The 26869-nt window shown below is 48.1% G+C and overlaps 1 long non-coding RNA gene across 6 annotated transcripts in view; it reads right to left on the reverse strand.

The window, feature by feature from the left end:
• The window catches only part of LOC130148603 (uncharacterized), a 198401-nt gene that overhangs the window by 33531 nt on the left and 138001 nt on the right, over window positions 1–26869 (reverse strand). For 2 of the 6 annotated variants that reach the window (XR_008821588.1, XR_008821593.1), the window contains 2 exons: window positions 12059–18782; window positions 11626–11965 (listed from right to left, as the gene is read on the reverse strand). This is a non-coding gene — a long non-coding RNA (uncharacterized LOC130148603). Of the gene's footprint in view, window positions 1–3681; window positions 6198–11625; window positions 11966–12058; window positions 18783–26869 lie in introns of those variants that run through there. The other 4 variants (XR_008821591.1, XR_008821590.1, XR_008821592.1 and 1 more) reach the window with 4 other exon arrangements.

Below are 26869 nucleotides of genomic sequence, written 5' to 3' on the forward strand. Positions count from 1 at the left end.
GATACTCCCTCACTGAGAAAGGCTACATTGCTGACTTCAAGACTACATAATAAAAATCATCTGGAAGGGCAAGCAGAGGTAAAGGCACTGAAGGCTAGACTGACCCACTGTTGGGCTCCGGGAAAGAGCTAAACCCCAGAACCAGGTGAATAAATGAATTCTTTGCTTCGCTGGTAAATAATTTCAGGTTGCCCTGAACAAAAAGGCACAGAGATCAATTCACCCCACTTGAAATAAAAACAAGTTTTAAAGATGCTTAGACATCAAATAAAACAGTTCACCAATTTTGTCTAGTTTCATTTGGGGGCTGTGAAAAAGCCTTTTGAGAAATTAAATGTAGGTAAACTTCTAAGACACCTGTTTTGAAATAACCAAGAGAAGTATGCCAGCTTGGAAATGACAAAATGAAACCTTTTGAGTTAGAACCATTAGAGATAGTCTTTCTTGGCTGAAAAGATGCAATAAATTTGTGAATGTTTTTTTATAAAACCCCTGCAGATGCATTGGTAAGATCTCACATAGACCATAACCAGGAAGGACTCTGCAACACACCGGCTCGGAACAGCCCAAACAGAGAAACTCTGTTCCTCCTCCTCTGCCCAGTCTTTGCCTGCAAACACATCACTACAGTTAACACACAAAACACCATTCATTATAGTCAGAATCCAGGAGCACAAAATTAGCCCTCACACTGAGGCTGGGATCAAAACGTAGCAAAAATCTTAAAAAGCAAGGATGAAATACTGAGCCCTCGGAAAGTTCAAACAGAAAGAAATGTTACTGTTTCTCAGGCAAATGTGAAAATACTATAAAAGAACCTTTAGCTTTATTCATTGGAGTTTACTCATTCACATCCAGCGAAGGTGCTCCAGATTTACACATGGTAGGGTGGCTCAGGGCAAAATTCAGCCCTCAGTGGTGACACTTGGGGTTCACACCACCACCGTGTACCCAACAGCCTGGGCTCAAAGTAGCCAGCACTGCTCAATGTCCAGTCTCACTCTGCCTTGTGTCATGAGCAGCATGGCTTTGGTTCAAGAGCTGGGTTACCTCGGGTCTGTATGGGGTTCCTGAACATCTACAGAGCTCCCAGAAGTGCTCTGTGATCTCAGCATCAGTTATCAGGAATGGTTATGGCTCCAAGTAAACAGCTTCTTAATGACTCAGAAGCTACTGGAAATGTCTAGATGTTTGTTGAGAAACTGCGTAGCTAAGAATTACCCAAGCTGTTGTGGACATCAGAGGGATTTTTATTACAGCAATATTGTTTTTCAGGTGGGAAACTGACCACGGAGAGACTGAAACAACCCATGCAAAGGCACACAGGATGTCAATGCATCCTGATAAAGACAAAAAAAATCAAACCAGATGTGGCCGAGACCAGCCCAGTAGCTTGCTGTTCCCTGTGACGGTCAACAGAAAATTTCAGCAGGTGACACAGGGATGAATAATTTGGCTGGATGGGCCTAGGAAGTGGGACATGGGGGCTGAATTTTAGGGAGAACCTCCCCCATGCAAGCCTGGTTGAACAGGCTCCTGAAGGAACCATCTGACTGGGGAACTTTCCTTGGACTGAGTGAAACCCCACAAAATACACCCCATGCAACCCCTGGCACATGCCAGATGGGCCCCATCAGTCCATGAGCTGAGCAGGTATTTTCCACGTCTTACTACAAAGCTCTGGTGTTTCTGCAGTGCAAGTGCATCACCCTCAGCCAGACTAACTCAGCCTATGCTGTAGCCTTTAGCTTTTTCAGCCCTGTGTGCCTGGCCCTGCTGAAGAAGCTGTGGTCTTTACTAGCAGGACTGCCACAGGACCTTCTGCACTCTGCCACTCTGCAAAACCAGTTGGTTTCATGAGTACCTGCAAGGAATCCAAGCCCCTGGATCTTTTATGGCAAGACTTGTTTTGGTTTGTCTGCTAAGAAGAGCATCGAGACTGCTAAGGATCGCCTCCTGAACAGAAAGAATCTGGGATTCAGACAGGAAAAAAAGAAGAATTAAAAAAAATTGAAGGGTAATAATCACTGATCTGTTCATCCTTCCTGCTCCCAGACTTCAAGGTTTGCTCTTTTCCGAGACGACTGCCCAGGTTTGGATCAGCTCAGGGGTCCCAGGAGGCTGAATACACACAGCTACAGAGACCCCTTCCCTTGGAGCAGCAAGCACAACACTGCCCGAACCACAGGAAAAGCAGGACAGATGAAAAATTCTTCCCTCACAATGGGAAATACAGCAGTCAGGATACCGAGAGGGTGGTCTGCCTGTTAATTCAGGAGACAGAATTCAAACTGAAAGCTCCATGTGGAGCAAATTAGCAGAAACTAATTCTAATCCGTCCCACGCTGGCACAGAGGCACGTCAGCCCTGCTTAAAATTGCACCTCCCTTCAGATCTAGGCTGCCCCTTGTCCTACACAGAGAGAAAAAAGGATGGGGAGAGGCTGCATCGCAGCCTGTGTGCAGATGGTCCGTATTATTGAACTTCTGTGGAGTATCAGCCACTTGCCTCTGTGCCCCATGATAAATCACAGTCTCCTTCAGTGTTCTTGGGGAACAGCAACGCTCTCCCGGACTCTGATTGGGTTTAAAGTTTGATTAGTTAAGGAGATGTAAATACCGAGCCCCTATCAGGCTGTAATTGTCATCATCATCCTGTTTAGGGAACTGCACACATCTTTGAGCAGTTACTCCGTGTCTCCTCCACCCCGGGAGAAGGTCTGGAGCCCATTTCCGGCAGCCGGCAGTGAGCGGCTTTTCTGTAGGTGACACAAACAGAGTTTGTCAGTTTGTGCATCCTCGGTTTCTGCTTGGTTTAAAGTTGCTGCAGAGTCCTCGGGAGCAGCTTCGCAGCTAGAAACAGAGAACTCGCAACTCTCGCCACAAAGGTGCTCATTCAGCAGCTGCCGGTCCCCCAGGTCCTGCCCAACAAGAGCATCCTCTGTGCGGTGGCCTTCGGGACGGCGTCCTCGGTCCCCGCCTGAGAGGGGGGAAGTGACACTTCCAGTGGCTCTCATGCAAGACAGAGCCAAAATGTGTGCATTCACTTTCTTCTGCAGACAGAAAACTGAAGAAATACCCTGCCGGGCCAAAATAAATACATTTGGCATCTTTCCTGCGTCTGCATCGGCACGTTCGTGGCGCTGAAACTGAAAACAGGCCTGAACCTTATTTACACTAAAGTCTTTTTCCATCACTTTGGCAGTAGGAAGGGGCTTAGTTTTGGTACATATTATATTTTCTTTTCAACATGTGTAAATGAGGATCAAGCTTTTACATTGCTTAAAATAGATGTAAATGACCCTTTATGCTGTCAGAACGGTGTCAAGAGGCCTTCCTGCAATAAAAAAAAATCAGTCCCGTTATGCTTTCATATCATGCTCCATTCATTTAGTTTTAGTTCCCCAAACTCGGGCAATTCCCCTTGACCTTGGTGATCAGTGCCGAGATTTTACACAACTGGGACTAAAACCAGGGCCCAAAGATGGTGCGTGAGCTCAGACAGAAACACATCGAAACCTTCATCCTAAACTGGACTTGAAGACCCACCTGTAAGACTTCCCATCCTCAGCGGGCTCTAGGCCATCTGTGACAGGCTTATTCTTTCTATTAGTTGTTTTGAAGACTTTTTTTTTTAAAAAAAATCCAACCAACTTTGTATCTTCCAGTCCTCTTTACAAAACCATGAAAAGGAGAAAAAGCGAGGCAGAGAGCGAACAGCGAGGCACGCTGGGCTGCCATCAGGGGTTTGATGCCTCACAGATGGATTTGCCATGCCTGCTGCTCAGCACCAGGGGAAGCCACCACTGCGTATCCCTGCCCCAGCCCCCGTTTGCTCTGTGCACAACGAAGGAGACCCTGAACGAGAAAGGAACTGGTCTTCCTCAGAGCTCTGCTATTAAATGCATGAATTTTCCTTGAAGAGAGGAGTGCTGACCGCACAGGCTGACAAATAAATGGCTGTATGAGCTACACGAGTTTTTGGTGGTTAAGGGCAGTGATGTGATCCCCATCCCTTCTGATTAATGCGGAGAGGCACTAGCCAGCAGGAGCTGACCAAGGAGTGGGCTCAGCCCAGACCCCCCAGCAGCCCAGGGGAGGGTCTCTCTGGCTGAGGCAGCCCATGCCCTTCGGCTCAGTCCTGAAGAAAAGTGTCTCCAGGTACCACAGGGATGCAGAGCCCTGCTTTTCCACCCTTTCTGTTGCTCTGCACAGCAAGTAAATTACTAGAGCCCTTAAAAGAATGTGATATATTTCCACATCGGTGTCTTTTGCCAGTGAGTAAGCTTTAGAGCCAAGAAGGGGTTGGCTGTTACCCTGATTAATTACTGTCGGTGCTCCTCACTGCCCAAACTGCCTTCTTCCCTTTCAGCTCCTACTTGTGGTGTGGACTACTGAAAGAGAAGGGCTTTCATCCCACCTTCTGGGTTATTACACCCAGATCCTTCCCACACTACTGCAGCCCCAGCCTCTCCCTCCACCAAATACCGTCTGCTCACAGACTGCACCGCTCCTCTGGAGCCACCATCGCATGTAGAGGCATCCTGACAGGTCATCAACACCACCCGCCCCTAAGAGCTGGAGCAAGTGATACTCAACCCAACTGCAAAGTAAGTTACTGGAATATGCTGGAGCTGTGTCAGCCCGTCCCAACCCCGGAGCCACTCTGTGGGCACTGCCTGGCCTGGCACAGCAGTGAGACCTCGGGAAAACGCAGCTGAAGGGCAGAACATTTACAGTAATCATTTTCTTTTCCTTTCAGAAGAATGCACAAGGGATTGTCAACACTTTCCTTACCCATCCTACCCCCCTCCTTTTCCTCCGTAAAATAACCCTCTCTCCAGCTTCACCAGCTGAATGCTACTTCACGGCTTTTCTCCAGGAGCAGTTGCAATTGGAAACACCCAGACAAATCTTATCCAAGAGTTTATGAGGAACAGCTCAGAGGCACCCTGAAAACTGCAGCATGCTACCTGGAGCGCTGCAGATTATTGTTACGTTTTTAATCTCGGTATAGTTCTGGGTAAGATTTTAATTGGGCATTGTATTTCAAAGCCAGGGAGTAGGACCTATGCAAAGCACTGGATAGTTTCTGCATTAATTGACCATCAAATCCTTCCCCTTTGCATCTGCATTCTATTATTAGAGAATGTAAAGCAGTTTATAGGGCTTTTAACCTCTTCAAGCAAACACTCTGTGGAAGTTATGCTGCTGCAGGGACCACATTAGCTTTATAGACTTCATTTCTAATCCAAGGAGAGGGGAAAAATGGAGAAGAGGCAGAGCAAATGAATGATTTTTGATGGTATAAATTCAGCTGGTGTAAATCAGCACAACTCCATTAAGTTTGGTAGAGTTATGTTGATTTATGCCAGCAAAAGACCGGACATTTGATCTGCAATGAGGTCCTCATTCCCTGAAGATCAAAATGGTACCAGACAAATCTTCACAGACCATTTATCAGCCTTCTCAACTACATTCTTCCCTGCTGCATGGAAAAGCCCTGATCGGATGCCAGGGAGCCATCTGGCAAACCGGGTACCATGGCATGCATGCACACCGTGCACTCAGTCACTTGGAGGAAAACCACCTTCCAGCAAGTCACTTTTATGACCTCTGTGAAGACCAGCCTGTCCCCAGGGTTCCCGTGATGACGGGTGTCAGTGAAAGGCAGGACCATGCTGTGGACTGGGAGACTAAAGTGAGTCCTGCAGTCTCTAGCTAAAGCTGCTGAGCTCTGCTTTCTCCAGGGTCTCATAGTTGGACTCCTCAGGGAGTAAGCACCATTCCCAGGTCAAGAGAATGAAGATGGAGGCAGCCCAGACTGTCATGGGTTCCTGTGCACCAGGGAGATGTGGAGGCCAGGTATTATCACTAAGGTAGGAAAACATATCAAGAAGTATTGCGGTAGCCTGGGCTGACAGCTCCTCCCATGCATGGGGTGCCGGTTCCAAGCAGCACCAGACCAACCCTGTGGATCTCGTGGGACCTGCAGCAACTCACCACGATGGCCCAACCATGCAGGGTGGTCACAGCTTCCAGTCAAAATAACACGAGAGCTCATACCTCATCCTGTTCCAGGCGACAGCCAACATCCACCATTGCCACTCAACCGAAGATCAGAAGAATGAGCAAACCGTCACACCAAAGGTCCACCTAGCTCATTGTCCTGTCTCCAACCCAACAAAGAGCAGATGCCTAGAGAAAACATCAGCACAGTACATACACAGTGTTTCCCTTGGCCAGATATCCCCTAACAGAGGAGCTTGACACTGCCAGACCCGAGTAACTGTTGCAGGAAGAGCGGGAAGCAAGCCCTCATCCTACCCTAACCCATGGCAGGAGACAAAATAGGTAGTCATGTGTCGTCTCCTTCAGAAGAGTCACCTGAAGGGACAAGATGAAATCTATCCTTACAAAACCAGACAAGACAAGCAATGTTTGATCTCATAGCTCCGTTGCAGCAGGATGAAAGGAAAACTCATGTTCTCACTTGCCTTTGTTGCCTGTTTTCTTCACACAGTTGTTCTACCACCCCACAGCAGGTGGGATTCCCATTTTGCAAATCCCTACCCTATTTCTTTGTTTCATAGTAACCCCAAACGTCATTAGGCAGAGCCCAGGAAAGTGATTATGAGCATGCAAACAATGGTGTGAGGGCCAGTATAATTATCTTGCTCCTAAGCACCTGACAATGCTTCCAAGTATCTTGTACTTAGTTACTTGGTAAGGTCCTGAACGTCTGGCTCTCAGGCACTATGGCTTTATTGCTACAGAATGAGCCAGAAACCATTCAAAAGCTTTAAAAGGTCTTTTTAAATAGTCAGAATGAATTTACAGTGTTGGCTGCCTGGCAAATGCAACAGGCATTTCAAGTGGAAAGGAACAGTCCTTTATTGCATCTGCTGTTGGCATTTAGGGCACCCTGATCGCTAACAATTCCTCAGCTCTAATGCTCAGCATCCTGCAGGCTGCTGGCTGGGCAACACCAAGGGGAGCAGCAGGCTGAGAAGAAAGGGTCTAGGTGAAATAAAAGCCTGGGTTTAGGCAAGTTGTAAATTTTCATTACAATTCATCAGAAAATGATCGTTTTCCACTTAAAGTTTCACAGAAATGACTGAGTTTCAAACACCTGCTAGTGAAACATAAGCTGGGCTCCACCAGCAGACCTTTCCCAGATCTGCCTGCCCAGAACATGTCCCACCTGCCTCTCTATGTGCCACCTCATCTCAGGTGTTCAGATCTGGCACCCTGAACTTCCCAGAAACCAGAGTTTTTGACAAGCTGCTCTGGAGTTGACTTCTGAATAGTGCTGGGTCCTTGAGCAATGCTGCTAAGAACATGAGGCTGAGACCGACCTTCAGCCAAGTGCAATCCTCCCTCCACCCAAGTTCATGGCTACTGCCAACCCTCTCCAGCCACTTCTTGACACCGCCATCACTGCCCCAGCTGGTGGCAACCCACTGAGCCTCAAGCAGCGTGGGAGAGGGGAGGAACGGCAGATGCCTTTTTGATGTTCTGAGAAGCCCAGAATAATTTGCTATTTCTTGTGATTGGGATAGATTAGAGGGACACAGGAGCAAGGGGTCCCTAAGACCTGTTCATGTCTGGGGTTACAAAGCTCTTGGACGAGCAGCTGGAACAGCCACTCTATGTGGGGAGAGATGAATGAGGATTCATACAGCTCTGGAAAAGGACTTCTCCAAACGTGCCTGCTCCATCTCTGCTAAGAATGAAGCCCACAGCACCTCTCACCAGCGCTCCCACTCCCCCCACCCTGCACATACCAGTTCCTCCACCTGCAGGGTCACCCATCCCAAGCTCGAAACAGGTCTCTGCCCTCTCATGTGCCTGTGCAATACCCCAGCCTTGTCAATCTGGGCTCCGTCCTGCTGCACGATGGAAGCACAGCGAAGTGCCGTTATGTGGGGAATCCTCTGCTACTTTCTTCTCCACTTGGCCCCTTCTCTATGATCAGATGTGAGGCAGGAGCTGAACTACACCCCCTTTGCAGGAGCTGCTCCAGCCTCCCATCTCAGGCCAGATCTGGTTACTGGTGTTCTGGGGCCTTTGTCTCCCCAGTCTGGGCACAAGAAGACCCATCAAAATTGTCTCTCCCTTCAACGAGCTGGTAAAGGTTGCTTAAGAAAAATGTATAAATATCAGAGCCAATTCCCCTGTCCTTCCCTGGCATAACTTTTAGAGAATGCAGGTTTCCTCAGGACACTGGAGGAAGGCAATTAGCAAAGAAGATGATAGTCAGGAAAACATTTTAGAAAGGCTGAATGGAATAATTTAAAGGTATTGTTATTAATGATGGCAATTACAGTACTGGAAAGCTCAGTGGTTTTTTATACAGGACAGGAAAAGGAATAAAACCAAGCAACCTCTACAAGAATGCAAGAGAAGCAGCAATGAGCTGTGGAAACCAAACAAGATCAGCCTCAGGACAACCAAGCCAAATCCTCTGCTTCAGTAAACCAGCGGGGGTCCCCTGGAGTTCAGGGGCTGGGGGAGAACAAGGCTACCTCCCTCTGACCAGGGCAGAGGATATTAAAGCTGAGCTTTCCAAAGACTTTCGGGAAGCCAGCTCAAAGTCACTGCAATTAAATGAGCCAAGGAATTCCCCCGAGGCTGTGCAAGAACCTCCGCTCTGCTCTGCGGAGCCGCTCTCCCAAGAGTCACCAGAGCAAGTGTCACCCACCTCTCACACCCCATTCTCCTACGGGCCACCAGGCCGTCAGCTTGGGGCTTTTTCTGACAATCGTGCAAAAGCCATCAAACCCACCAGTCGTTAATTCTCAGGAAGCACCCACTGCCTCATTGGTAATTACTTAAATAAACTTCCCTTTCATGGTGTCTGAGCCAAGGTCTTTTTTTTCTGACACATCCCAATAAAGTTTTATTTAAGGTAAGATAACAGGAGGGTTATGCACACGAGCTGGGCTGCACCTGACTAAACATGGGGCCCATTGGTGACAGCCGGATAGTTCGAGCAGGATTTCACCGCCTCACTCCTCTCCTCCACGGCCAGCGCAGCCCCTTCCAGCTCACAGCCCATGTACCATTTCCCCTTATATATGCAGCGTGTATCCTTCATGCAAATCTGTCTCATAAATCACTGCATCCCAGGTGCACCACGGAGTAATTTGCAAGGAAAATACTGTTCCAACTGAAGGACCCAGCATACCACAGTGGTCTTTATGAGGGGTAATATCCAGGATAGGGGTGACTTGGAAACCTGCCAGCCTCCAAAACTGATTCATCCTGCCTGACCTTAAATCTTGGATCCTGACTATTGCAGACGGAGCCGCCTTCGCAGGCAGGAAGCATCAGTCACGGCTGTGTTCATATCCCCTCCTGCCCCTGGCTACAGGGCCCCAGGGGCACGTGAGAACCCCCAGCTTGAGAACCTGGCATTTGGGTTATGAACTACCCGAACATAACCAAAATGAGCATCTCCAGAAACAGCAGCGTGAAGTGTCATTTGGCACTGGGCAGAACCAACCCTGGCATTTTGCTTCCTGCAACCTCGCTAAAAGTTGCAGCCCATGTTTACCTCACCTGCACGGTTTTGAGAAAGATCTTATTGGTCTTAGTGATTTAGGCATCTAAGAGCTGAGAACCTGGTCCCAAAACTCCAAGAATTTCTTAAATTTTAAGACTTCTGCTCTGTCAAGTGATCATTTTCTCTCTGATACAGAATTATACCCAGGCACCTGTTTGCTGCAGTTAACCCAACAATAATCCAAGCATCTCTAGTTCTCACGTTTCCATGGTATTTACTATACTCCCAAACAACTTATTCTTATTTACAGATGTCAGGAATACACTTTGCTAACCAGACCTTTAACCCCCTTCCATGCAGAGCTGTGAGATACTATAGAGTTACTTGCAAGCATAGGACTCATTTTTTCAGAGAAAGAAGCATTAAGCTACCAAAGTAACGATCCATTTAAGTCAAAAGTTTAATAGTTTTGTTGTGGCAAGAGAAAAATCTCAGGATATCAAAGAGTCAAGGGAGGAATATGGTGCTCAGCTGAGAAAATGGACAAGCAGTCAGACATAAAAGGCTTTCTACAGCTCTGACAAAGAATAAACTCAAGCTCCTATAGAGCTTAGCTTAAACCAAAAGGATAGAAAAAGGAGACAAAATATGGAATTAAGATATTTCCCCTCTATTGATATTAACTACAGTGATCGGGTGATATGTAATGGCATAAGATATCTCTAATTTTCATAAGAAAAAATAAACTAGGACGACAAATAGGTTGGGGATTTTCAATAACAACCTAGAAATGGACATTTTAGACCATTTAGATCACATCATAGGTATTCATGACTTCACCCGCGCTCAGCACAGCCAGGACTAGCTGTCAGGCAAGAGCAGTGGATGTAGGAGCCCAGAGTAGCTCCTGGCGTGTCCCTGGCCCCACAATGCCGGAGCTTAGCACTGCCCACAGGCATTTGTAACTCTGAGGATAGAGAGGTGGTTGAACAGGATTGATCAGGAGCAGGGACAAACAGCAACCTGGGTCTGCTCAAACACAGCCACCTAAGAGCTGCTGAGGGACAGGGACATGTGCCTCCTCCTGGGCATGGTTGGCACGTGCTGCCACACAGGAGGATTGCTATCCCTCCGTGCATTCAGTACTGCACCTCTCAACCCTACGAGCCAGCTGATGTCCACCAGACAGCACTGCTGCTGATGGCACTCCCCAGAGAGGTCCTGGTGCACTCCTGGGTTCCCTGTTAGGTCCAGACAGACACACAAATGTCTAGCCCAGAGGTGGTCCAGTAGGGAGCGGACTTGTCCAAACACATGCTGGGGACAGGGCTCCCTGCCATTCCCCAAAATGCTTTGACCCCTGCCCTCCTGGAATGAAACCAGCCCCTCAAAACTACCAGTATGAGGAACAGAAAATTGCAAATGACTTAAAGTGGGGTGGAAAACTCTGAGTTCGACGATCACAAGCTGAGGCCGCTAATCTTCTTGTCATGGGAGCAGACTCACCCAGCAGAAGGGAATTCCTGCCTTTGACTGGACTAATTAAAGGCATCGAACTCTGCACCCGTTATGGCTTGATGTGCCTTAATCCGATGTGACATTCGACATACGCAAGGAAGGCAGACGCAAACATACGGTTCTCATTGCTTAAAGGGGTTTGGCATCCGCGGGGGTATACCAGATGCAGCACGCCTCCTCCGCTGGCCCCGCTGGGGTGAGCTGTGTGGGGTGGCAAAGTGGGGGATAATTACCCATCCCACCTCCGAGCCACTGACGGCCCTGGGTGGCTACACACCCTGCGGAAGGTCCCATGTAGGGGACAGGAGTGTGGCCTGAGCCAGCGCTGAAAGGTCGTTTGAGAAGGTGGGGGCTGGACTGGGATTCAAAGCTTTTCTCCAGCGAAATGCAAGTGGAAGCTGCTGAATGAGCAGTGACCATCTCTCCCGTGCAGGTACAGGAACAATCGGCTGCTGTGCCCTGGGAGCGCAGAAGATTTCCAAGCAAGATGGGACACTAGATTGTAAGCATCTCAAATCAGAAAGATTAAAGACACAACATGAACCAACTGAGTATTTGGATAGAGTGATGTGAATCATGGATATTCCTTGTGTTCCTCACCTCCTGTCCACGACTGGTCTCTCTGAAGTCCAGGGATATGTTGCCACACTCCATCACGCTCAGCAGAATCCTGAACCAGCCCTGGGAAGAAAACCTGCTTTAGACACTGATGGGAAGGAGACAAACCTCCTCATACTTCAAAGACAAAAGCCCACTCTCTGCCGAGCACGGCAATGTCGGAAGCAGCGTAGCATGGCCAGCAGGGCGCAGGGCCACCCATGCAGCTTCAGAGCACCCACAGCACTGGCAGCGGCAGAGGAGGGCAGTCCGTGGCAGGTGAGTCCGTATGTCTGTGCCATGGGAGCATCTGACTCTGAAGACTTGGCTTGAGATGCAGGCCCTGAAAAAACACAACGCTTTCTCAATGGCACTAGAAGATATCAACTTTCCTCTTCAATTATTGCTTTTTCTCTAAAAGATTAGAGTCCCATACCACTATTACTTGTACTGACAACTAAAAGTGTTGGTCTGCTAGGTCGCATGGCAGAAGGCGGTGTGTTTACATCTGAAGGTCCCAAGTTCATTTCCAGTTAATGATCCATAAGAGGGACTGCTGCATTTCTCCCAGGAAGATTGCTTGGAAGCAACTGATAGACTGCTTAGGCTAAGGTAGAAACAAAGCACTGAAATATTGTCACGAGTCATAAATCAGGCAAAGTCAGTGATGCTCTATGAGGAACAGTAATGTTTGGTGCACACTACTACCAATAGCTGGTCAGTAAAAGCTCCTTGAGAGTTAAAAAAGCAAAAAGATGTGATTTCAGTACAACTTAAATGCAGAACATGTTCAAATTCATATTTAATAAAGCAATTATTGTTTATTATTGAAGTACCAATTGATTATTAAAAACACATTTATTGAGGCTGGACCACAAGGTAACAGATACGTACCTCAGGCATAGTTGCGAAACCTCAGTAAATAGCGATTATTAGAAACAGATTTATCGAGGCCTAACGATACCATAAGATGCGTATCAGTTACAGAGCTCTTAAAACCCGATCAGTATGTTCTTAAGCCATTTTTTACTGAGGGTTTATAGCTCAGCAGTAGGGCTACATGTCTTCATTTAGCATTGTTAAGCCACATGGAATATCATCTTAATGCTCATTTGATATTTAATTAAGGTAGCGTTTGCAGGGAAAAGACTACACAAACCAATGAGAACCAGGAAAAAAACCCCAATCATTCTCCTGCTGTCAAACCCACCGATCAGAGCTGCTATTTGACCTTTTGTAGAATCTTTTCATTAATCTCTGAACCCCTCTTTGGATGGAACGCGTGGACCATGCCAGTCTGAGGACATGAACACGTGACACAGAGTTGCATCCATCCTGGTGCGTGATGCCACGAGCGGAGCGTGTCCTGCCCACAGCTCAAACCTCCATTCGGCTTCAACCAGCTCCCACTCGACGAGCCCCTGTGTCCCACGAGGGCCTTCGCCAAGGCTGTTGCAAACTGTAATCAAAACTGCGATGATGCCAAAATTGGACAGAGACCTAATAGTGCCCAGGAGGAGGAGGAGGGCAGGAGCAGCGCTGGCCACAGACCGTCAGCGCAGCAGGCGGAGGGCACCCCAGGTGTGCTGTCCTCACTTATTCACGGAGAACAAGTCCTGTCCCATTGCCCCCTTCACAAATGCTTAAACATTTGCCCGGCAAAGCCACTCTTCCTCCCGTCCTTCCCTGACAGCCCCCACGGCACCCGCTTCTGCTGCCAGATCTGGCGTCTCCATCCCACACACGTGGGGTACCAGACTACAGCGCAGCCATTGGAGACTCCCTGTGCCGAGCGAGCCTTTCCCATGTCTCGGGATGAATACAGGAGACCATATCCCCAGAGACACAGCCAGCAAAACAAAGAGGCAGTATGGAAACTACAGCCGGAGTGAAGGCAGCGATTTTGCCCAGATCATGCAGAACGGCTGGGGCAAAGCCCAGGGGAGGGGAGAGGTCTGCGCCTTTTCTTTCGCTGTGCCTTAAGACCTCCCAGCCTCTCCACCAGAGAGGGAGGGGAGAAAGGAGCCCAGATTACTGAAGAAGTCCCCTAGCTCCAGCCTCCTCTGTTCAAATTTATATATTCCACTACAGGTGACATCATGATTGCTGGAGTCTGACAGGTGATGCTGTAAAATGCATGAAACCATAAAAATTTCAACAGCAGCAAGCTCCATTGCCGCTACATCTGACAGCACTTAGCTGCCCAGCTAACACAAATATTATAAAAGCACTCGGGAAAGAAATCCAACCTGCCTGACCTCAGTTTTGGACTAATAAACAGTACAGCATGACCAGATTTCACCCACATATAATAAACAGACAGCTTTTAAAGAAACCAAAGCAGGGTGTTGGTAGGTGTAAAGAACTAAGGGAAGAGACGAGTTAAAGGTGGGCAAAGTCACTGCTGAACACAGAGGGCTCAGCTCCCAGCCCGCTCCACTTTCTGCCACTCCGGCTCCCTACCAGGAGATCTGTCTTAGGGTCTGCATAACTATAGCTGCCAAAAAAACGCTCACTGGTGTTACACAGCCAGACCAGGGTTGGGTAATTGCCTAAACTGTGTCAGAGCACCTGATGTTCATTTCTGCCCTCTCCGCAGGGAAAGGGTGAGTAATCTTGTCTCTGAAAGTTGGACAGTAAGTGAATCTAAAAGAATTATTGCCCTTTCTTTCATCACTCTCAGCACTAAATTTTAAAAGCCCGAGGATCTGCTTTCTATTTCTTTCTGCTGTGAAGTCCTGCTGGTTTCCCCGGAGGACAGCACCGTGCCTGGGCTCCGTGGAAAGCGCTCTCTGAAGGAGGATGCCCACGTGGGCAACAGCCTGCCCGCACCACCGTGGTGAGTCAGGTAGACGCGGGCTGGGGGCTGCAGCTGGGGCAGGGATCTTCAAACCAGACATGCTGAAATGGATCTTCGGCTTCTCCAGAGAGAACTGGTTTCCATGGGCTATTTTGGAATTAGTTAGATAGATGGATGGGCAGAAGCAGCTTGTCACCTTCCAACTGGCCACCCCAAAAGCTTTCCAAGCAGAGTTGTGGAGCCTTGGGAACCAATGCTGGCTGTTCTTAGTCACCTCTGAGACCCTCAAGCTAACCCACAGGGTCCCATTTCCAACCCACCATGCACCCATGCACTGGCCACCACCACCCCCAGTATAGCTCAGCCCAGGGACTGTCCCAGCATCCAGGGCACTGGAGGCTGCGCCCAGGAAACAAACGGGTACCCAGCCCATTTAGCATCTGTGCCGCAAAGCACACCTGGAATGTGATTTGCTGTTAGATAGTAGTGACAGTCTATTAAAACAGGCAAGCAACAGAAGTTACTATAAATACATATATAGCTCCATTAAATCCCCCTTTATTCAAATGATTGGAGAGCTGTCTCTGAGCTAGCTCACTCGCTCTCACGGATGCGTATACAAGAGGGGGAGTGAGCGGCGCAGCAGGCACCAATGGGGCTGCCCTGCTCTGGAGCTGTGTTACCAGGCAAAACAAAAAGCATCATCGAAATCACATTATTATCCACACAGCTACAGTAATCGGCAATGATGGTCACCCTTCTAAGTATGGGTTTTGATGCTAAAGCCAGACATATTTAAATGTCATTTTTTCAACCGAAAGTAAAACGGTATTGCAAAATTCTATAATCTTTTTAATCCCAGGTTTCAGAAAGCACTTCAGTGGAAAGTGTATAATAATTTTTCACAAAATCATTGCTGTTTTTTCACCATTACAGATCTCCTTTTTCTGTTGAGCTAACTAGTGATAGATCCAGCAGATTTTTCAAACAATTTTTAGTTACAGGAAAAATATGAATAATTTTTAAAAAATGAAAAGTGCATTCACTGGACCGAGTTTAAATCTTTTTCACATAAATGGTTTCATATTTTGAAGTCACATTTATCAGAGCTGACATCAACTGATGGAAATTTTAATCACTGTTACAGGCAGTGATTAAAAGCACCTGATACAGACCAATACAGGACAGCGATTCCTCGGTGAGGAAAATCAGCCCTTACCATACCATGGGACAGGAGAAATTGCTACCAGGTAGGACTTCACCTTTCCTGCTCCAGTTCTTCTCTGTCTCCGGTTCACCAGCCAGGTCCAGCTACAAAAACCCCAAATCACAGATCTTTACAAATACGACCAGACACTGAGAGTGGTCTTTGCAGTCACCTTCATGCAGGACCAGAAAGGTACTTAGGCGCCCGATTTCAGCTAAAATAAAAGGGATGTCCATTAATGCCCGTGGGAATTTTCCTGCCTAATCCCTCCCTGGATCACATCCCACACCTCCCTGCTGCTTCTCCACTGCAGAATGCAGCAGAAAATGCTAATGGGACTTCACAGGGTTGTATCACTTCTAACTTGGGATGCGCAAGGGCTCAGCTATCCTAATTAAAACAAAGCCATTACCAGGAAATGAGCACTCCCTAACTAGCACGGGAGAGCAGCTCTGGATTAAGTGCTCCCATCTCCTGCTGCTGCCAACCTCTCTGGATAATCTCCTCGCCAGGACACCAGCCTGGAGGGAGCAGGAGCAGCTGCCCGGGGCTCCCTGCGGTGGGTGCGGAGCTGCGGAGTCCCCGTTAATTCGTGGCAAGCCAGAAGATGGCACTCCGCAACATGCAGAGCATCCTGGGCTTTGCGTGCCCCCGAACCCTCCCCTGTGTGCTGCCAGGCAGTTTCTTCCACCCATCATCAGCATCCAGGAGAGCCCTCAGCTGCAGCACGCCTGTGCCAGCCCCCGGGAGATGACGGCCAGCAGCGAGAAGGGGACACGGGAGGTGACGGCCAGCAGCGAGAAGGGGACATGGTCACCAGCCACTGCCGGGCAGCTGTGCAGTCCCCTGCCCTACACCTGCAGCAATCCTGCGGCACCACCTGGCTCCCAGCAGCTCCAGTTTGCAACCTTAGGGTCTCTTTAATGCAATCTCCCTCTTTTTTATGGAATAGGCAAAAAAGTCATAATAACCGATCATAAAAAAATCAAAATCGTTTACCTTTCAGGAGGCAACCCAGCGCAGGCTATTACAGGGTAATTTGGTACATCATAAAGTTTCCTATTAGAACAGAAAATAGGGCTGCTTGCATGAGCTGCCAATTGGAAATAAAATAGTAGTGGGGCTGTGATCATTAGCACTGCTTTTTCTATTTCACCGTTTGCTCTCCATCGGGCTAGGAAGAGGAGGGAGATTGAGATGCAGGTGAAAGCAGATGAGACAGGTCTGCAAGGCAGGAGAAATGAACAGAGAGCGGCTCTTCATGTTCACGAAGAATCACGAATGATCTCTTCTTCCACCTATTGCATTTACAGTGCAGAGCCCCACAGAGTGATGGTGGCTGCAGGATGAGTCCCCAGACCATAGCGGGCTGTCCAGTCTCCTGAAGTACACGACAGCAACAGCAGAGCAGCTCAGAAGAGAGGCAGCTCATTTGCACTACTTGGGAACATGGCGTATGTTTTTTAAAAAAATTTAAAAAAAAATAATAAAAATCCTGAAACTGCGATTAAAAGAGGCCAGAATGAGAGCAAGATGGCCTGTTACTGCGACCGGCCACTGTTTTAAATAAAGGCCCCAAAGTACTGGCATTCACATACATTTCTCAGCACATTTCCCTTTGCTGTTGGCAATCTTTGACATTGATCCTGTGCCTCATGCTTCTCCAGTTACTAGCTACATTAGAGTGCACGCAAAACATTCAGCAAAGCCCAGTCTCCTGCCAGCTGCGTTACAATTGCCAGGAACAGCTTTCCTGTGCCGTGCATGGCACACCAAAAGACAGCCCACATCACATCGGTGAACATGACCAAGGCCACGGAAGAGAGCAGTGGCAGAGGCAGGTATGATGTCTGGGCTCTTGAGACTGCACTCCCTAGGATGTCCTGAAGCTATTGACCCAGTCCATAGGTAAGCGGCACAGGAGGAAGGCTGAAGCATTTTGCTGCAGAAAAGCACCAGCAGAGCTGAAAGCTGTATAAATGATGCTTTTATTTCTGTGAAGGAGGAAAAAAGCCTCTCCCCTCTGTTAGCAGTTTCACTGTGCCAATGCTCATGCTAACAACATGCTTCCCTGGATGCCTTCTTGGTGGGATGGAGGGACCAGCTTACCTCCACACTGCAGCACAGCAATGAATCCCCATCACATAAACCACAGACACCATCAAAGAAACTGGTCCATGGAGATCAGACAGCATCAGCTTATAGTTTGGGGCACAGAGGCCACGAAGGGCCATGGAGCCCAGGTCACGAACCAAGAGCAAGCAATAACAACATGATCTGTTTGTTAACATTCATCCCATGGTTCACATCAAAACCCTCACACCCACTTGAGAGCTCTGTCCTATTGCATTATTCCTTGCAATTTATTAAGACAAATTGTTCCTGCACCACAGTTGGAAAGTAACTGAAACCAGCGGTGCTGTCTCCATCTCGTGGGGAACTGAAACCCGGCCAACACTGTGTCACTGCTCGCTAAACAGATCTGTGGTTTTGCTACCTCCCCACTTCTTCCCTTGGCTTTTGGGTGGTTTGCCTCCCAGTTGCTCGCAACGTTCAGTTCCCTCTCCCGTCCTGGCGCTGCAATCATCCCTGCAACCATCCCATGGCTCCACGCTCCCCAACCGCAGCAGGTGCTCCCCTGCCACGGGATGGCCACCCACAGGACAGGGGGAAGCCACCCAAAGCTGCTTATGGGAAACCTTTGTTGCCGGCAGTAGCAGCATCTGCAGGAGGAGCCCTGCCACAGCCATACCCACGGGTCTCTTCCAGCCCTAAACCCCCCAGCAGACCTCACACAACCTCTGTGCCTCTCCAGCCTCACACAGGGCTTTTAGGGCAGCGAGAGGGAGAGGGCACACATGCTGGGCAAGCAGCGCGGCCTCTGATCTGGCTTTCATTTACCTTCACTTCTCCATGAAAAATCAGCAAAGGCTGGGTGCCCTGCCAAGGCGCCATGTGTCTTGTGTGGGCATCACCTCCTCCGTCCCCTGGTGTGCTGGAAACTGGCACCTTGCAGGGGCGTCCCGACACTTGTGACTGCTCAGATGTGGGACACACAAGCCACGCTCACACCCAGGCACATACCAGGTGTTTCCAGCAAGCAAAGCGCTGTGAAGGTAAGTTGAGTTGCACAGGGAGATTTTTGGCAACTTCCTGGAAGAATAACACGGAGGATCATTGACAAGGACTTCTGCTGTCCCACAGCTATGCTGCTCCCACCAGAACATGTGAAAATCCACCCTGTGCCCACAATCCTCATGGCCCAAAGGCTGAAAAGCCCCAGATACCCATCACATCTGCTCACCCTCGCTTTTGCAAACCCTGTTAGATGATTACAAGAGCAATGTACTGACAAGAGCTACATGAATCTGCTCGTCTCGTGGCCACCGCAGCCGAAGAGCTGGGCAGTGTGCACCCCTTCTGCACACACACACGCGGGTGCACGCGCACACACACACACACATACACACACAGGGCTCTGTGAGCCAAAAGCGGCTCCACTCCCCAAATACCAGCCGGGTGTGACACTTAGATGGGCCAACCTGTTGACACTAAAGCCAGAAAGGTCAGCGCAGAGGTTGAGCGCCGAGGTGAGTGTTTGATTAAAACGGGTGGGTGAGGGTTTTTCAGGGATCTGTTGGGGATGGAAGTGAAAGCTTTATGGAGTGCCGGTGGGTGCTCTGACAGCGCTGGAGATGACACAGGTTTGGCACCGGCTGCAGCAGCGTTTCTCCCTCCCCATCTGACTTCCAAGCTCCAAAAGCCTTGGGGTGACTGACAACATTTTTGCTTTTATGTTCCGTTATATCACAATGAGCTTTGAATTTCCTTCCTCGCAAGGGGCTGTTCACATTTATTCTTAACATTTTCCTAAAAGATTTTGCTCCCATCAATTCACCACCACCTTCCCAGATTTGATGGCCCGTACCAGAGTTATTAGCCACTAGCAGGTACTCCATAATGCAACTTTCAGTCATAGCCATCTTTTATGACCACGACTCATTCCTTAAACCATTTCTTTTCCTTCTATCTTGCTTCGATTTTGGCTTTTCTTATTAATTAAATGGCAAGTTTCAATAGCCTAAGATTGAATTATAAGGCTTGTTTAGAGCAAGCAGAATGATCAGAGCAAAGGGCAGAAGCTATATATGTAATATATACATATACTTAAGATACAGAACTTTGCTTCCAGACGTTTGGAACAAATTAAATAGAGGATCAAATTAACTAGTGATTGAATTAAGCGGAAAGCATCTCATTACCTAAAAGATGGAAACATGTGTCATTTTAAAACAGCTAAAAATAAAGCAAGAATGGGTTGAAATGAAAAGCAGGAACCTTGCAAATGTCAGCCAAATTTGGGCTCTGTTGAGCCCTCCAAATGTGAAGGTTGTAAATAAGGTGGGTTTTGCTGCATAGTGGGAGCTGCTGGGAAATGATGGGCTTGGAAAACAGATGTTGCAAAAAGGAGCTGCTACACATCGCATTTCATACGTTTGCAACCAAAGAAATGTGTGCAGGGGGAAGAGGTCTCATCTGCAGGCCACGGCTTCGCAGGGAGGGTTGGGATGCCCAGGACATCATCCTCACCCACAGGCAGGCACCCTGGGCTTTGGATCTACTACTCGGTTGAAAATCCAGAGTAACTTTGCTTACTCTGTCAACTCGATGAACACTTCACTGTCAGTCAATGACTTTCATTTGTTCCTGCTGCCTGCTGCCCAGGGAGTTACTCAGATAGAGTTTCAGGTATTTCACAGAGAGGACCAAACCTGGTGACACAAATGTACCTTTTTAATCCAAGACTAAGGCAACTTGCTGCTGCTTTAATTCAGCCCCTTTATTCAAGGGCTCACTCTTCTGTTTTCCAGACACTTATTTTCCCTTGAAATAGATGGAAAAACCAGAGAGAGTGTTCAGATCCAGTCTTTTGTTTCACCATGAAAGAATCGAGATCATTTCACGTGTTTCTTCCCCCCTGTGATATCAACGCTCATCTTCCTTCCTGCTCATCTGGACCTTACAAATTCCAGTCACTTCCCATTCTGACACAACATTTCACTTAGTGATGCATCAGATGGAAATTGTACTGAGCTGCCACCGGGTGCAGGAAATCACTTTTTCACTCCACCAAACTCCAGTCCCAAATTCAGAATGAGGAATAAGGCCTTAGCCCTCTCCCATCTAATGTCATATTTTTCCCTTTTGTTCCTTTTATGTATCACATTTTGACAAATGCAAGTGGCACTTTTCCAAGATAAATAACGTTATCTTTGCAGAACCCTACGGCACCCCATGGCAACTCATTATTTTTCAATTAAATATACTGTTCATTGGCAGTTGCTCTGCTTTAATTTTCTGCCATTTGTTTACTGAAGAACGAAATGCATAACACAAAGCCCTATAAAAGTCAGACTAAGTTAATTAAATGTGAAACTGGGAAACCCTAACTTTGCCTCCAGAGCAATTTTATCATGACATCTCCTTAAAAATGTCACTTTCTGCAGGAATTTATTTAGACATATGCAACCACTACGAATTAAATGTGCGGTCCCTTCACAACTCTCTCCAACAGAGACTTAGCAGTATTTTGTAACCACTGATTGTAGAAACAAGAGTTTACAAGATGCATAAAGCCAGATGAAGAAAATACTTTGCAGTCGGACCAATATTTTTAGATTCCTTACAGGTTTCTGAGTTATTTCGGCTGAATGCAGGATACCTAAATACCAGTTTGAAAACAATGCACCGTATTATTTTCCTTCAATTGTCAAGAAGACCTGATGTCATTCCTTTATAGAACCACGGGTTTGATCGATTGCAAAGCTGTCAAGTACATAGGCTTTTATCAGCCGTTTTACATACTAACAAAAATACTCTGATTAGGGTCCGCCACTAGCTGCACACTGCACATCACACAGAGCAAGAAATGACTGCACAGTAGATGTCAAAAATTAATCAAGACACAAACCTTGGCTGATGATGCTCCTAGACAATGTCAGAAATAATTTTTAAGCAACAGTATTCGATATTGGCATGCCCCTCTCCATCTGAGCTAGACAGCCCAGATAAATCACACCTTACCAGTACCCATTTCTCTGCATGGGTTACAGAGACCTTGCTGTCTTCTCAGATATGGATGTCTACACCGTAAATCATCGTATCTGTTCAGCTGAAATCCACCCTTGCAGCCTCAAAGTGGGGCGTCTAACACAAACCCACCACCCAGACACCTCTGCCAGCCACAGAAACATGCATTTTCATCCAGCCCTAAAAGAGGTATGTGAAATAGGTGAGATGAATTGCCACTTGGAAGTGCCAACTTCCTACCACCATTTGCAGCAACAACCTGTAAATTTTCCTTAGATTAAGTCACCAAATTTTAGGTTGAAAGCTGGAGGCAACTTATTCCAATCTAAGAGTAGAATTTGACATGTCAGAAATAGTTTTCCAGTGCTAAAAGATTCCCAGCTTGAAATTTGAAATTCCAGATTTATTTCTAAAATCATCACTCATTCTGATGAGAAAAGGAAAAGAGCAGTCTTTGCTGAGACACACAAATTAGAAACGACATGAATAATTAACAGAGGACTATGAAGCTGGGTAAAAGTCTCCATTTAGGTACGCAAAAGTTAGTTGGAACAAAACTGAAGCCAAGGCTTCAACATTGTGTTGGGACAAATTACTTTGAAGGGGAGATGTACTGGTTGCACCCATAAAGGTTTGGCCCAGGTTCTTATTGCGGGAATTAGCAACCCAGACTCCAGCTTGATGGGAAGAAGGTTTGTCCTGGTAGGAGCAACACGTAGAGGTCTGGCCAGAGCATATTGCATGTGCGCTTGACCTGTGCTACTGATCTCCTGGGAGGCAAAGAGTGGTGCCTGAGGCAGCAGCACCTTGGGTCAGGTGCAAGTGAAAGGCAGCGTGGTGGTGTTGAGGTGAGCTTTACATCTCATGCAAGGTGAGAGAAGCACAGTGTCAGCAGCTAATAAGTTTATAACGGGGTTTCTTCCTCAAGCCAAATTCAGCCCAGATTTATAACTCCTCCATAACACTCTGAACCTTCTGACACTCCTCCTGAAACATTTCATTATTGCTCAATTACTGTCATGTTCTCTTAAGGACCTGGAGGCGGGGGGAGAAGGTCTCCATTTGGAGACCAGATGCCATTTCCATAGATACTCACAAAACTGCACTGCACAATAAATAATCCATTCATCCTTCAGAAGAAGGCTTTGAGGATATGATAAATTAAAACAAAAAAAAGGAAAAAACTGTGACATGTTCTATGTGTAATGGAAACTAACCAGAAACTAAGATGCTGAGCTGGTGGCAGGGCACCTTTGGCTTGTAGCCGTGCCAGACTGTCTGACTTAGAGACAACAAAAGTAAAAACCCTCCATAACCTCTGCATAGCACTAGCACCGGTCTCACTGGAAGACACGTGTATTGGGTTTGCATGGAAGGTTTTGGTAGCAGGGGGCTACAGGGGGGGCTTCTGTGAGAAGCTGCCAGAAGCCTCCCCCGTGCCCGGCGGAGCCCAGGCCAGGTGGCTCCAAGAGGGACCGGCCACTGGCCACGGCCGAGCCCAGCAGCCACGGGGGCAGCGCCTCGGGGTAACAGATTTGAGAAGGGGAGAAAAATCTGCGCAACAAACTGCAGCGGGAGAGAGGAGTGAGAAGGTGTGAGCAGCAGCCCTGCAGACACCCGGGGCAGGGCAGGGGGCTCCAGGCGCCGGAGCGAGACTCCCCGGCAGCCCGTGGGCAGCCCCGGGGGAGGTGGGCTGTGCCCCCCAGCCCACAGAGGTACACGGGGGAACAGACCAACTGCAGCCTGGGCAGGACCTCACACTGGAGCAGAGAAAGACAGTGAGGGGGAAGGAGTGGCAGAGAAAATGTGTGATGGACTGACCGCAGCCCCATCCCCATCCCCTGCACCACTCAGCGGGAGGAGGGAGAGAAATTGGGAGTGAAGTTGAGCCTGGGAAGAAGGGAGGGGTGGGGAAAAGGAGTTTTTAAATTTTGAGTTTATATCTCATCATGCTACTCTGATTTGACAGGCAATAAATATTTTTTTCCCCAGGTTGAGTCTGTTTTGCTCGTGACGGTAACTGCTGAGCGATCCCCCTGTGCTCATCTCGACCCACAAGCCTGTCATTGTATTTTCTCTCCCCTGCCCGGCTGGGGAGGGCAGTGACAGAGCCGCTTTGGTGGGCGCCTGGCCCCCAGCCAAGGGTCAGCCCCCCCCCCCCCCCCGACACCAAACAGCAGCGCTGCCAACCCAGCATCAGGAGACGTGCCCAAAGCAGGGGCACAGCAACCAGGCACAGCAGCTTGTCCCAGGTACGGGCACTGGGCTGGCCCCAGCACGGGAACGATGCACCAGGCTAACAGCGAGGGCACGAACCTGAGCCCATCTCCAGGACGCACTTACCACCCACGCACAAGCAGGCACTCCGCACCCACCTAAGCTGAGCTCTGGAAACTGAGAAACAAAGCGTTTTGTAGATCTAAAAGCAGGTTTGACCTCTTGCTCATCATCTCTGGGCAGAGTGGACTTGAGGCGTTACAGCCCACTCCAGCACTGAGTGTCTTAAATTCCATATCCTTCACCAGGAGGCACAGGGTTCCTGGATCCTACTGGGCTTAAAAGCCACCCTTGAGCTTGTCTCTGTCTTAGGATTTGTGAATCAACTGAAGCTTTCATGCATTCACAGGTTAGGCACTTCCACAGCACATTATCATCCAAAACGCTCTTTCTGCTTTGATACTTGTAACAAGTCTCTGTTTGTACATATGGAAACCACATTATATATTCCAGATGGAAATTCATACTCTATTTCAGAGAAGGAAACGAGAGCTATTTCATACTAGATGCATAATTTGTTGTGTGAATATGAAATACGTGACTGCCTCACATGTTATGTTGTGAGCTAATCATAAAAAAAAATATAATGAAAAAGGTCCCATCTGTCTCTAAATCCTGTAATCCAACTGTTCTCAGCTAACTCCAGCCCTGCCAGTACCTGGTATACATACAGCAAGGAGAGTTTTCTGTGCCAGGGAAATACTGAAAACCAGAAGAGCATGCGCTGAGCTGCGGCTAAAGTTTCATCCGAGGCGGTGAGAGAATGTCTTGGAGAGAATAGAGACCTTATGACACCTCTTCAGCTGCCTGAAGTCATTCCCCAACTCTTCAAATTGTTCTTGACCTGCCTTTTTATCTGGGCTACCCTATCATTATCTTCTTAACATAATTTCCCCGCCATTCCCTGTAGAGCCTTAATGGGATCACTGGGAAAGATCCAGCTGCACATTAGAAAGTGCGGGGGCAAAGTGCCGTCCCCAACAGACGACGGGAACGCTGCCGCTCACGGCGGCCAGGCTGGGAACCCACGGCGGAGCTTGCTGGCGGCAGAAGCAGCTCTGCCAGGCAGGCAGTCGCTCCATGGCAAACACAAGCCGGCAGGTCTGATGGGCTCTGCCATCTTCTGTCGTGGTCTCGTTTATCTGCAACCAGATCCTGAGCCTGACCTTACAGTTCTACTGTGTCACCAAAGGAGCTCCCCCACCCCCAGCACCGAAGGGACCATTTGTGGAGAATTATTCCATAGGAAACAGCAATACTTGTCTGTGCCTTTGTCCTTCGCTTTCAGTGCGCTACTGCAATCGCTTCAGCTTGCTCACCTCCAAAAATAAAACGGATATGAAACAGCACTGGGAGGTGTTACCACATTCCCAGGGCTGTTAGGACATTTTCACCTAAAGGCGCCAAAAAGAAGCCCCAACTCTCAGCTGGCATCTCACGGCAATTTTTCATGCTTTCAGTCTTCCACATTAACAATTTCAGTTTGTTAGTTGGGTTTGGGCCTGGTTTGGACCTAATGATGGGCAAGGGACATAAATGGGATGGCTCTCCTGTACTTAATGTCACGCAGTTCCTAGGAGTTAGGGGGTGCCAGACCTTTTGATAAACACAGTGGCTTCCGCTCCAGTCCACTAGCTACATCCCTTCTCCTCTCTGTGGGAGCCATAGCTACCCCTTCAGCACCTTCTGTGCCCTGCCAGATACTGTGCTACGGCCACAACAGCACAGCTGTGCTCAACCAGCCACAGAGGATTCACATCCCTCTTGGTGCTGGATGGGGACAGTGGCAAGGTGAAGGAGAACTGTCACCCATGAAGGACAGTGGCACTACACAGCTGCATCACTGGATCTCCATGCCCAGGACCCATGGATTTCAACATCAGATGGTACAGCTCACTGTAAAGGGCTCTTTTTTAACCTCAAAGAAGTTTTTGTTTTTTTCAAACAAGAGACCTTTTATTGCTATGCCAGTTTCAAGCCACGCTGAAGTTCTTAAACATCTGGGCCTGGGCCTTTTAAATTTAACCGGTCCATCAGCAATTGCATTCCAGCAGTATGAGCTGTGTCTGTCTCTCCCTAGGCCTGCACTCCATTTCCCCTTCAAACTAGGGGATATAAATAAATAAACCTTATTTACCGTCACCCCCTTACATCTCTTTTCCTATCTCTCACATGAAGTCTGGCAGAAATGGTGAGGCAGAAGCTCCCGTCCCTGAGGGCCCCTCCTCAGACCGAGGAAACACACGGAGGGCCTTAGCAGGGAATTCGTTAAATATGGCTCTTAGGGGAACATAGGAAGCAGGTCTTGTAATTTAGGCAGGCAAAACAAACATGATGAAACAACAAAAAAAAAAAGTATGAAAAAAATGCCATAACTACCAAGCAGCCCCCTGCAGCCCTTGCCAAATGAGCCTGAATGGAAAATCCCCTCTTGGCCCCAGGCCTGGGGACTTAGTGCAGCAGCCGGGCACCAAAGAGAATGTGATGCCACCAGAAGGTCTCATAGGAGCTGATTTACCCCCCGCCATTCCTCCTTGATCTCAAAGATGAATAGAAGAAGCCAGGGAACACTATTTATAGAAATATGGTACAAATAAAGAGTGATCTGATCTCTTTTCAAACCCATTGGAGATACCAACAGATTAGGTATGCTTTTCAAGACTTAGGAATTCTGTTGCTTTGTCATACAATCCCTTCCCTAAATTCATCAGATTTCCTCTTAAAACAATCACCCAAAGCAATCCAAGGGTACCTCGGCCCTTTTAATCACAGCAGTTCACCAGAATTCCTACTAACAGGGATGTCCACAATATTTCTCAGGTTCTTTCCAACTTCAGTCCCTGCAAGCTGCAGATCCAAGCTGTCCCCACCAA

This window comes from Falco biarmicus, chromosome 1, assembly GCF_023638135.1.
Source record: "Falco biarmicus isolate bFalBia1 chromosome 1, bFalBia1.pri, whole genome shotgun sequence".
Classification (NCBI taxonomy): domain Eukaryota; kingdom Metazoa; phylum Chordata; class Aves; order Falconiformes; family Falconidae; genus Falco; species Falco biarmicus.